Raw genomic sequence first — 12707 nt, forward strand, 5'->3', positions numbered from 1 at the left:
TCCAAGGGACGCAGCCATACGGTAGAATGAGATAGCAATATCACTTGCTCCTTCTAGCGCATAAATGCGTCCCTTGGAGTGGCCGGCGCTGGCCCATCGTGTAGAGGAGCCAAGAGAATCATTCAGCATGATTAGGCACTTGGCACAAATAGGAGCCGGTTCTACTTCTATGCGTATGCGACATCTCACTCGAGTATACTCAGCTCAGCGGTTACATTCAACCTGTACTTTGATACGTACAGTCAAACATATAGTATCTAAGCGTTTCTAGTCCATGATTAATAAACATAATCAATAGTTATTTGTACAACAAGAGATCAAAGTTTGATATTTCTTCGAGTGCTTAATTTGTGTGCTACTCTGCAGCGGCGCCACCATAATGAATACCAATGAATTATATGGTGAAATGATGTACCTAAAAAGTACATCATGTACCTATAATGTTTATGGCCGTACCTGTGCTAGGAAACGAAATAATCGGCATTGAAAGTGGCGCCGCTGGGGAGCATACTCCCCAGCGGCGCCACACAGTACTCATAGATAGAAATGATATTAGCTATTTTTTTCTTATGTAAATTGATGTACTAATGCTGTTTATTACGTACCTATTGAAAAAAAGAATTATTTTGCATTGATTAGTGATTTTATTTACATTTTAATTCCGCGTTCCGCCTAAACGGTATGAGTTGTAAGAGAGGCGCGCGGGTGAGCGAGATGGAGATAGAAATTCTTCCCGCGGGACCGCGCTCCCGCGGCCGCTCCGATTTTCAATAATAAATATATGTATTTGTTTATGCTTTCGTTATGTTTCTGTGTCTGTACTTCTGTATCAAAAGGAAAATTATATTAAGTACGTCGTATTTTTTTATATTTAAAAGTATATAATTAAATAACATTTTCTGTCTGATAGAGTCAGACCACAGAAAGTATGCAGCGCTAAATAAAAAGTAGCTTTTAGAAATCAGTATGTGCCAACACCATAGAAAATGGATTAAATAGTCTTGATACTTGTGAAATTTCGACCATATTTCGTCATACGTTGTATTCTTTTATAATTAAAAGCTGATATTTAAAATAAAATGTTAGCTTGAGATAAGAATTTTATCTTGTTTCATTGCGATTTTCAGTAGTCGGGTTATAGTTTTTGAACTTATTTTTATCAATAATATTTTTGTTTTGGCTTTCGTTATGTTTATGTTTCTGTAAAAAGAAAAATAGTTGTTTTACAAGGAGGCAAAGTTGTTGTTTAACCGCTCGTTTTCAAGCTAAAGCATGGTTTCAAAGCATGAGCGATAGTTTAAAAGTCAATTCTGCTAGCAAACATAAGAAAACAACTCAAAATTTGCATTTTATTGCTTTGCCTCACATGTGAATAAAATGCAACTTTGCTATCAGTTTTTGAACAATCAAGAGAGCTTTTACCGGTTGGTGTAGTGAAAATTAAATTACTTAATGCAAATTTTGAGTTGTTAACTTATACGTTACGTATTAGGTATAATATCCCAAGTAACACACAAGCAGGATAATAGAGTAAAATTATCATCTTATTCAAATTAAGATTGCATAAATTTTGTGTATATGCGGTGGAAATTACTAAATTCGGAATAAGAAAATATGTGGGCCTAGTGGGGCCTTTATACCAATAAATGCTGAATAAATTTTGCATAGTATCGGTTTTGCATATTAAAGCTGAATAATACTTATTTCTTACACAGTTACTTAGACATTATTCAGCTTAAAGCATTTGTGGTTACTAAAAGCTGCATAATAGCAGCATTAGCAGCAATTAGCTGTATATATTCTGTGTTGTATGATTTTAAGCAGACAATATTAAGAAAAATGTGATAGTGGCTACTAAATGCTGAAAAGAAGCGTCGGTGAAGACTTTCAACTGTATAAAAGCGGTTGCAGTTTCTGTTTTAACGCTAGTTTTTGAATAAAGGTGGACGCTATTACTGGAAGCTGTAATAAAATCCACATATTATTTGTTATTCAGTAGCTGCATATATGGGTTAATTATGGCTTTTATTGACATAACGTCTGAATAATAAATACTAAAACAACACTTATAGTTAAGTTATAGCGATTTTAGTACACATATACTATATTTTCTTGCTAAAAGCTGCAAAATGAACGCAATGAGAAGCGCTATTCAAACTACTGCTTAGTATCAACAAGTGCGCAGTGGAGAGGGTTCCGTAGCTTTATCCACGGTCAACAGTGCTACTTGAGTCTGATTGATTTGAGCTTGAGCGTGTTTTTATTTTATTTTGAACGCATCAAGAATAAATACGCATATTCTTTAATCCAACCATTATTTAAAAAATCGAGGTTTAGTTTTCTTAACAATTCTCTTCGATTGGTTATTTTACACAAGATACATAGTCCTTTTAATTAGAGATGCACCGGATATCCGGTTACTATCCGGCCTATCCGGCCACTATTTTACTATCTGGCCGGATACCGGATAGTGACCTTCTATTCGGCCGGATACCGGATAGTAACATTGCATGATTTCGGAGTAAACAAATTGGATTTAAGAAACAGACACGGTCATAATCGTACTTGTTTATTATTTTAAAACAATTTAATCATTCCACTGACTTGCACGCGCACTCATTTCGAACCTAGAAATGAGTCCGCGCGAACGTTTACTAGGAAACAGGTCAAACCTGCAGAATGCGCACCTGAAAAACCGAAATGTAGGTATAGTTCCGCCGGCCGAATATCCGGCGGCCGGATACCGGATATTCGGCCAGTGTCCAGGCCGGATATCCGGAATCCGGCCAAACAACTATCCGTTGCATCTCTACTTTTAATGACGTAAAACAATTGCTAGTTACCATCGTAAACACTGTTAACTGACCATTTTCATACCTTACTGCAACGAGATAAAGTTTACCAATGGCCATTTAAGGTTGTTGTTAGTTGGCAAACAATGTGTCAAATGCTAGTTATTGATATTGTTGCATTAAAAAGTTGTAGACTGGACTGGGTATGAGAAAAATAAAATAATCACCCTCATAGCGAAATCGATTCTCCTGTCGATTTTGAACAGACTGTTTTTAGTTTTCAAGTGGGTTTACTCATACCCATCCCACACTGTACTCGTACTCATACCTAAACAATACTGCCCATATCAAACTATACTTAATTGTACTCATACCCGTGATACCCGCTACTAATATGAATGAATGAATGATATACCCTCACCTTCGCACCTATACCATATTCATATTCATACCATACTCGTAACCATACCACTCATACTATATACATCTTCGTACTCACGTCGTACATCTTTGCGTTACCTTTACCTACTACATATTTGTCGGAACTGATAACGGAAAAAATAACTGTGTAAACTGCCGTGCCCCCAGATTTATCATATAACTTATATATTATATCGCGTTTATAATATTAGTGGGAAGTAGGATTGAATATTGCCCGTGTTACATACCTATAATGTTTTATCATCAAAGTAGTGAGGATCTATGTGGTTTTTACTATTTGTGTATAGAACCCTAATAGGCTTTAAGATTGAGAAAACAATTACTATTATACTGATGTTATTCAAAACTTGTTGTGTTAAGACCATTATTATCTAACATGTTGCTTAGTAACGCGAATAACGTGAATGCTTATTCAGAAATTAGCACAATAATAGCTGTGGCAGCAGCTTATATTCAGCACAGTCGGACGCCATTACGGTTGCTCACTTTCTAACCTCTACAATTATATAGGAATTGAAAATGAATTGAAAAACCCATTTTATTCATTTATAAAACTAGTTTTATCGTAGCATAACTTGTTAAAGTACATTTTATATCACTAAAACATCTAAACACCGCAGAAAAATTACAAATTTAAATGTGGAGTAGTAAATTTTCTATATTTACTTTTGAAACGGTGCATTATTTACGCGGCGCTTTAAAATTTTAAATAAAATGTATATATATATTAACAGTAAAGTCGCATGCGCAATGAAATTGAAGTTATGTAAACATCAAATAAATATATGGGTGATGTCCTCCTTATTTTGTAAGTATTCACTGCAGAAACTACACTTTGACACGAGTTCATAAATTAAAATGGAAGACAAATCATTGATTTAACACAAATATCTGAATATATTTTCTGTAAAAATGCACTTTGGAACCAAAAGCTTCATAACGTGTGAATAACTGATTCATTGTGTACAAAGCTGGATAACTTTGGTTTAAAAGCGGTATATAAGCTTTTGACAGCCTCTATACAAGTGTTATTCAGCGATTCAATGTGTGGGCATACACTTATATAGCTATTACATTACTGTTATTCAGAAATAAGCGGCGTGGGCACTGCCCACTTTGCGCCCAAACCTTCTGTATAACGTCTGTATAACGCTTATTCAGCTGTTATACAGCTACCTTATTCAGCATTAAGTACGGCATGCTCTATTATTCAAACAATATTCAGCTACGTTGTGTTACTTGGCCCAAGTATAGTTTGATATGGGCAGTATTGTTTAGGTATGAGTACGAGACGAGTACAGTGTGGGATGGGTATGAGTAGACCCACTTGAAAACTAAAAACAGTCTGTTCAAAATCGACAGGAGAATCGATTTCGCTATGAGGGTGATTATTTTATTTTTCTCATACCCAGTCCAGTCTACAACTTTTTAATGCAACAATATGAATAACTAGCATTTGACACATTGTTTGCCAACTAACAACAACCTTAAATGGCCATTGGTAAACTTTATCTCGTTGCAGTAAGGTATGAAAATGGTCAGTTAACAGTGTTTACGATGGTAACTAGCAATTGTTTTACGTCATTAAAAGTAGAGATGCAACGGATAGTTGTTTGGCCGGATTCCGGATATCCGGCCTGGACACTGGCCGGTATCCGGCCGCCGGATATTTGGCCGGCGAAACTATACCTACATTTCGGTTTTTCAGGTGCGCATTCTGCAGGTTTGACCTGTTTCCTAGTAAACGTTCGCGCGGACTCATTTCTAGGTTCGAAATGAGTGCGCGTGCAAGTCAGTGGAATGATTAAATTGTTTTAAAATAATAAACAAGTACGATTATGACCGTGTCTGTTTCTTAAATCCAATTTGTTTACTCTGAAATCATGCAATGTTACTATCCGGTATCCGGCCGAATAGAAGGTCACTATCCGGTATCCGGCTGGATAGTAAAATAGTGGCCGGATAGTAACTGGATATCCGGTGCATCTCTAATTAAAAAGGACTATGCATCTTGTGTAAAATAACCAATCGAAGAGAATTGTTAAGAAAACTTAACCTCGATTTTTTAAATAATGGTTGGATTAAAGAATATGCGTATTTATTCTTGATGCGTTCAAAATAAAATAAAAACACGCTCAAGCTCAAAGCAATCAGACTCAAGTAGCACTGTTGACCGTGTATAAAGCTACGGAACCCTCTCCACTGCGCACTTGTTGATACTAAGCAGTAATTTGAATAACGCTTCTCATTGCGTTCATTTTGCAGCTTTTAGCAAGAAAATATAGTATATGTGTACTAAAATCGCTATAACTTAAGTATAAGTGTTGTTTTAGTATTTATTATTCAGACGTTATGTCAATAAAAGCCATAATTAACCCATATATGCAGCTACTGAATAACAAATAATATGTGGATTTTATTACAGCTTCCAGTAATAGCGTCCACCTTTATTCAAAAACTAGCGTTAAAACAGAAACTGCAACCGCTTTTATACAGTTGAAAGTCTTCACCGACGCTTCTTTTCAGCATTTAGTAGCAACTATCACATTTTTCTTAATATTGTCTGCTTAAAATCATACAACACAGAATATATACAGCTAATTGCTGCTAATGCTGCTATTATGCAGCTTTTAGTAACCACAAATGCTTTAAGCTGAATAATGTCTAAGTAACTGTGTAAGAAATAAGTATTATTCAGCTTTAATATGCAAAACCGATACTATGCAAAATTTATTCAGCATTTATTGGTATAAAGGCCCCACTAGGCCCACATATTTTCTTATTCCGAATTTAGTAATTTCCACCGCATATACACAAAATTTATGCAATCTTAATTTGAATAAGATGATAATTTTACTCTATTATCCTGCTTGTGTGTTACTTGGGGGGTATGTATTGTCTTCGGTTACCGCGATTGTACGGTTTAACTCTAGAGTTGAACCGTACATAGAAGCTGTCACTCCACCTGAACAAGCTGGGTTCCGAAGTGAAAGAAGCTGCACGGACCAAGTACTGGCCCTTACGACTCATATTGAAGCTGGATACTAAAAAGCCTTGAAGTCCACAGCAGTGTTTATAGACCTGACAACTGCTTATCCGTATCATAAGCATATCATGTGGAAACAATGTCTAGTTTACAAAATATTATCGGTGATTCCAAGCAATGAGATAGCGGATCTCATAACTGGTATGTTGAGCGAGCGGGAGTTCGAAGTGTTCTTGGGAGTTGGGAGACGCTAAAAGCAAGAGAAAGAAACTAAATAATGGCTTGCCACAAGGGTTTGTTCTAGCTCCTCAGCTCTTCAATTTATATATCCACGACCTCCCACCTACAGACGCTACAAAATTCATATACGCTGATGACATTGCACTAGTAGCCCAGTGTAAAAATTTCACGTCTGGAGAAACAACCCTTATACCGACGACCTAGAAAGGCTAACAAAATGCTTTCAACACTGGCGCCCAATACCCAGTGCAAGCACGACTGAAGGTATCGTGCTTCCATCTGAGTAACCAAATGGCTACCTATTAACCAACATAGACCGTTGGGAAAAACAAAGGGAAAAAGCTCAAATACAACCAGCACCCAAAATATCTTGGAATTACTCTGGATAGATATTTCACGTACAAGGAACATCTTGCGAAGCTCTCCCAGAAACTATCAACGCGAAATAATATCCTGCATAGGCTATGTGGCACCTCGTGGGGAGCATCTGCCGATTGCCTGCGCACCACTGGTATCGCACTGGTTTAATCAGCAGCGGAATACTGTGCCCCAGTGTGGTCAGAAAGCGCTCACGTAGGCAAGGTGGATACCAAACTGAATGAGACTATGCGATGTATATCAGGAACGGTTAAGTCCACTTCTTCCCATTGGCTACCAATACTATGCCACATAGCACCTCCACGCTTGAGGAGAAAACATGCACTCAGGAAAGAAGCGGAGCAGATCAGTTCCAAACCAGTATTGCCTACCCACAATGAGTTTTTCTACCCACCACCCCAACGCCTAAAGGCCCGAAGTCCTGCGTATGCTGCTGCTCAAACTCTAAATTTCTTTCTACAGAAATATAAACATAACGAAAGCCAAAACAAAAATATTATTGATAAAAATAAGTTCAAAAACTAAAACCCGACTACTGAAAATCGCAATGAAACAAGATAAAATTCTTATCTCAAGCTAACATTTTATTTTATTTATCAGCTTTTAATTATAAAAAAAATACAACGTATGACGAAATATGGTCGAAATTTCACAAGTATCAAGACTATTTAATCCATTTTCTATGGTGTTGGCACACACTGATTTCTAAAAGCTACTTTTTATTTAGCGCTGCATACTTTCTGTGGTCTGACTCTATCATACAGAAAATGTTATTTAATTATATACTTTTAAATATAAAAAAATACAACGTACTTAATATAATTTTCCTTTTGATACAGAAGTACAGACACAGAAACATAACGAAAGCATAAACAAATACATATATTTATTATTGAAAATCGGAGCGGCCGCGGGAGCGCGGTCCCGCGGGAAGAATTTCTATCTCCATCTCGCTCACCCGCGCGCCTCTCTTACAACTCATACCGTTTAGGCGGAACGCGGAATTAAAATGTAAATAAAATCACTAATCAATGCAAAATAATTCTTTTTTTCAATAGGTACGTAATAAACAGCATTAGTACATCAATTTACATAAGAAAAAAATAGCTAATATCATTTCTATCTATGAGTACTGTGTGGCGCCGCTGGGGAGTATGCTCCCCAGCGGCGCCACTTTCAATGCCGATTATTTCGTTTCCTAGCACAGGTACGGCCATAAACATTATAGGTACATGATGTACTTTTTAGGTACATCATTTCACCATATAATTCATTGGTATTCATTATGGTGGCGCCGCTGCAGAGTAGCACACCTTATTTTGAGTCCCGTGCAAGCGAAAGATTCTATAATAGATTCACGAGCGTAGCGAGTGAATCTAATTTAGAATCTTGAGCGTAGTAAGGGATTCAAAAGCGCACGAGATGTAAATAACTTTGATCTCGTGTAGTACACAAAATTTTTCACCCTAAGCAGTGAGAACATACCTAGAGGGACAGAGATAATAGAACCCAAGTATATCGAACTTGTATTAGACCCCGCATGTTGAAATGACATTTGACTATAAAGGTCACTAGAATGTCATTTTGTCTCACTCAGTGAGCAAAATCGCATTTTGCTCACTGTTTTTAAGAAGCAAAGTACCCTTGTTCGAACTGCTGAGGTGAAAAATATACTAAGGACTTCTACGACTTATTTGCTGATAAGTTCTAATCGCTCTGTTTTCTTTGTATAACAATTGTTAGCAAACTAACTACTAGTTCCAGAACTACTACTACTAGAAAACTAGTTTCAGAGATAGATATATGTTACGTACAGATAGCAAAACTATTAGATTTTAGCACCCCCGCTTTTTTTATAAATTAAGCATGTCGCTTTAAAACGAGAGCGCAACTTTTGTATGGGAGCGGCTTTTTGGCGGCGGATTCGTGGCCCTTAAAATGCTATAGGTAGAATAGGTACAGTATGCTGCAATATTGTGGTAACTGTACAGGGTGTGTCTGACCATGGGGCTTTAAATCCAGGGCTCGATTCTACTCGCTAAACTGAGATACTTTTATTATGGCACCAACCCCGAAATCACGAATTTTTTTTTTACTTTTTCATACATTTTGCTGATCAGATGTCGACGTTTTCTATGGAAAAGCCAAAAAATTTCCCCAGATATTAGGGTTGGTCCCATAGTAAAAGTAGCTCAGTTTAGCGAGTAAAATCAAACCCTGGATTTAAAGCCCCATGGTAAGACACACCATGTATATTGTGTTCGGTGACTTTTATAATACAAATGCAGTTTATGCAGGTAACTGTACAAGTGTACAGTTTGCGACTGTTAAAGCACTCATAACACCCGCATGGAACCAGCTCAGACCACAGCTTTATTATTCTTCCATCTCACATCAAAAAGGACGTATGTGTGATAATAATAAAAGCCTCTTACGCCCTTTTACTTTGGCTTAGCAATGGAACGACTTTGAAGTGTTAAAAAGAATATTATTATAGTCTTTGTCCACTTGTCACAGATAAAAAGTTTATGTATAAACCCAGATACAGTGAGAGGTAAATTTTAAGATTTTTTCTTCTGCTTAAAGACACCTGTTATTGTGATATCTGTTCTCAAAAAGCTTAAATCTAAAATAGGCCCCTGAGGCATTGTAACAAGGATGCTGAAGGCGGCATTTCCTCGCTGTATCGTAATGCTGATACGTTGTGCGATGTATCCGCCAGCTTTTCGGTTACCAAGTCAAACAGACGCTTCGCGATTTCTGCGAACGACTAACAATATAAATAATAAAATAAAAGAACCTAAAGCTTTATGGAAAAACTTAAAATCAGCAGTCTTGCCTAAAAAGGATAAAGAATTACCTACTTTTTTCAATAACCCCGATATCTTAAATATAAATTTTCTAGAGCTGCCGGGAACTACAGGTGTCACTATATCACAGCTAACTTATTTTGAGTTCCATAAGCACAATGACTCTGTTTTCCACTTAGATACTATTAATTCTAGCCAGATTATCAAAATAATTAAATGTCTAAAATCTAACGCCGAGGGTTTTGATGGGATAAATTTGAATATGCTTATCTTAACTTTCCCATACACAATTGAGATCATTACAAGCCTAATTAATACCTCTATTGTTACATCCACCTTTCCAGATATCTGGAAGTTAGCATTAGTAAACCCCTTGCCTAAAGTATCAAACCCAACCATGCCTAAAGACCTTAGGCCCATAAGCATACTACCCTGCCTATCTAAAATATTGGAAAAAGTTGTCTGCTCACAGTTAACCACCTACCTAGAAAAAAACAATATTTTGCCAGATGTCCAATCAGGTTTCCGCAAAGGACGTAGTACAATGACTGCTCTATTGGATGTCACTGATAACATTTTGGATGCTCAAGACAAGGGAATGTGCACACTTTTAGTACTCCTCGATTTTTCGAGGGCATTCGATTGTTTGAATATTAACCTGCTATTATCGAAGTTGAGCTACTATGGTTTTGACCATAAAACTGTAATGTGGTTTGCCAGCTATCTGTCTAACCGATCGCAAATTGTAAAAGTGCATCTCAGTGATGGTTCTTCACTTTTTTCTGAGAAAGCCGAGCTAACTAGAGGAGTTCCGCAAGGATCCGTGATTGGCCCGCTCCTGTTTATATTATATTCTGCAGATATTACATCTCACATCACGCATTGCAAATACCACATCTACGCAGATGACATACAAGTATATATATCATGTAAGCCCGCCGATATCAACAGTACCATAGGGAAACTAAATGAAGATCTCACCAGAATTGCTGGATGGGCTACACAAAACTGCCTACTACTTAACCCTAGCAAAACAAAATACCTTGTGTTTGGCAGCAAGCAGCAACTGGCCGGTGCCAGCATTTCAGTGGATGTTCTGCTAATGAACAAACCAGTTGAGAGGGTGTATGAGGCGCGTAACTTAGGTCTCATAATGGACTGCGGACTACGATATGAGAAACATACCGCTGAGACAATTAGGAGTTGCTTTTATAAACTTAAGGTACTATATAAAATTCGGCCATATTTAAGTGAAAACTTGCGCATTCAATTAATTGAATCACTCGTCCTATCAAAGCTGAACTACGTGGATGTTGTGTTTGGGCCAAGACTTCTTGCAAAAACTAAACGACTCATACAGCGTGTTCAAAATGCCTGTGCTCGCTTCTGTTTCGATATTCCGTTGAGAGCTCACGTGACCCCATATCTGAATAGCCATAGCATCCTCAAAATGCAACACCGCCGTAAACTACACTTGGCTTGTTTGCTCTTTGGCGTACTGAACTATAAAACTCCTTCATATCTCTTCAACAAGCTATCTTGCATCAAGCTCCGCGAACGCCGTGATTGTGGGATTCATCTGTTGACGCCGCGTCATGCCTCAGCCGCTTTCCGAGGAAGCTTTAAATATTCTGCGTCCCGCTGTTGGAACAACATTCCGCCCCCAGTGAGAAACCTGCAAAATATATATAGTTTTAAAACAAAGCTCAAACAGTATATGCTCAATCACCAGCTTAACCAGGAAACCTGCAGATTAGAAACCAGCTGCCTGTAGTCAAGACTCTTGCTGTTGTTGTATTGTATTGTAAATTTTGTTACTTACCACAATGTTCTTGTTCCTTCCGCATAGGAGTCAACACCATTCCCGACACGCCATCCTTTTTATCTGTGTCATTTTCATTATGTTTCTATTTGTTTAACTTTGGTGTTGTTTTTGTTTATATATTTTAGCCAACTTTGTAACATTGTTTTCATGACTAAAAAGTTAAAACTGATTGAGATTTTACATAATATTATATTAGATTCACTCACTTTATTGTTTGTCAAATCTGTCATCGAATTTAATTTCGTGTAGCTACCGCTGGCGCTAGTTATGCGCGCTTAATGCCGCGCCACGATGTGACCCGACCGGATTGTACAAGTTCGATCGGTTAATCCGTGTACTTAATTCATCTCTTTTTGTATTAGCTGTGTAAAATGTGTGTAATCTATTTTTCGGTTTATTTTATGTTTCTTTACTAATTTTTTTTTGTCTGTTACCTTCCGTGATTATTTCTCACTTGATGGTCTAATCGGAAGATCAGCGCTGGAAGTCGCCAGCAACATGCTGAGATGGGACCATTTCGTGACACTTTATTTTTCACTATGTTTTTTCTATGTATGTCTGTTGTCTGTGTGTTTACGAATAAAAAACTATTCTATTCTATTCTATTCTATTCTACTTATGCGCGCTGGGACGCCATGGACCTAGAGTTTCTACTCAAAATGTTACTCTCTACCGAGGCTCTTATATTTATTATGGTTTAAAATTGTTATTAGTTTTACTTCCTCCTCCTCCTCCTCCTTTCATCTTTTTTTTCTTTCTTTTTTTTCTTCTTCCTCCTTTTTGAAGGAGTGGCCAGACACAGGATCGGAAAGAGATCTGTGGAGAAATTGGGGGGAGGCCTTTGCCCAGCAGTGGGACACGTAAGTCTCCAAATAATAATAATAATTTACTTCCTCGCATAACAGCTCTGTAGTAGCGCTAGAAGCGAGGGCTCTTTAACCAAATTTTATTGACGACGGCTATAAAGTAAATGTTGTTACAACGCCACTTAACAATTATACAGAAACGTCAGAAATTAAATTACGCCTTCAGCCACCTACGCTTTAAATCAGAGGCCCTTAGTCGCGACCACTCGATGCCGGCAGCCGTACACTTGGCTCACAACCCCTTATTCAATTTTAACTGCCGTTTTCGAACTCCAAGATATTCACAAGAGACGACAAGTACTAGCTCCATTCTAGATACGTTATAGTTTAGATATCAACTAGTTCTCTTTTGCAGCGCAATTCGGGCAA

The 12707-nt window shown here is 37.5% G+C and overlaps 1 long non-coding RNA gene across 1 annotated transcript; it reads right to left on the reverse strand.

Moving 5' to 3' along the window:
- Window positions 1-10957: 10957 nt before the first annotated feature.
- On the reverse strand, window positions 10958-12081 carry LOC134668238 (uncharacterized). The gene is made up of 2 exons (XR_010098749.1): window positions 11470-12081; window positions 10958-11322 (listed from the first exon to the last, which is right to left on the reverse strand). It is a non-coding gene; the product is annotated as an uncharacterized LOC134668238 (long non-coding RNA).
- Between the last annotated feature and the right edge of the window lie 626 nt (window positions 12082-12707).

This window comes from Cydia fagiglandana, chromosome 1 (genome assembly GCF_963556715.1).
Source record: "Cydia fagiglandana chromosome 1, ilCydFagi1.1, whole genome shotgun sequence".
Taxonomy (NCBI): Eukaryota; Metazoa; Arthropoda; class Insecta; order Lepidoptera; family Tortricidae; genus Cydia; species Cydia fagiglandana.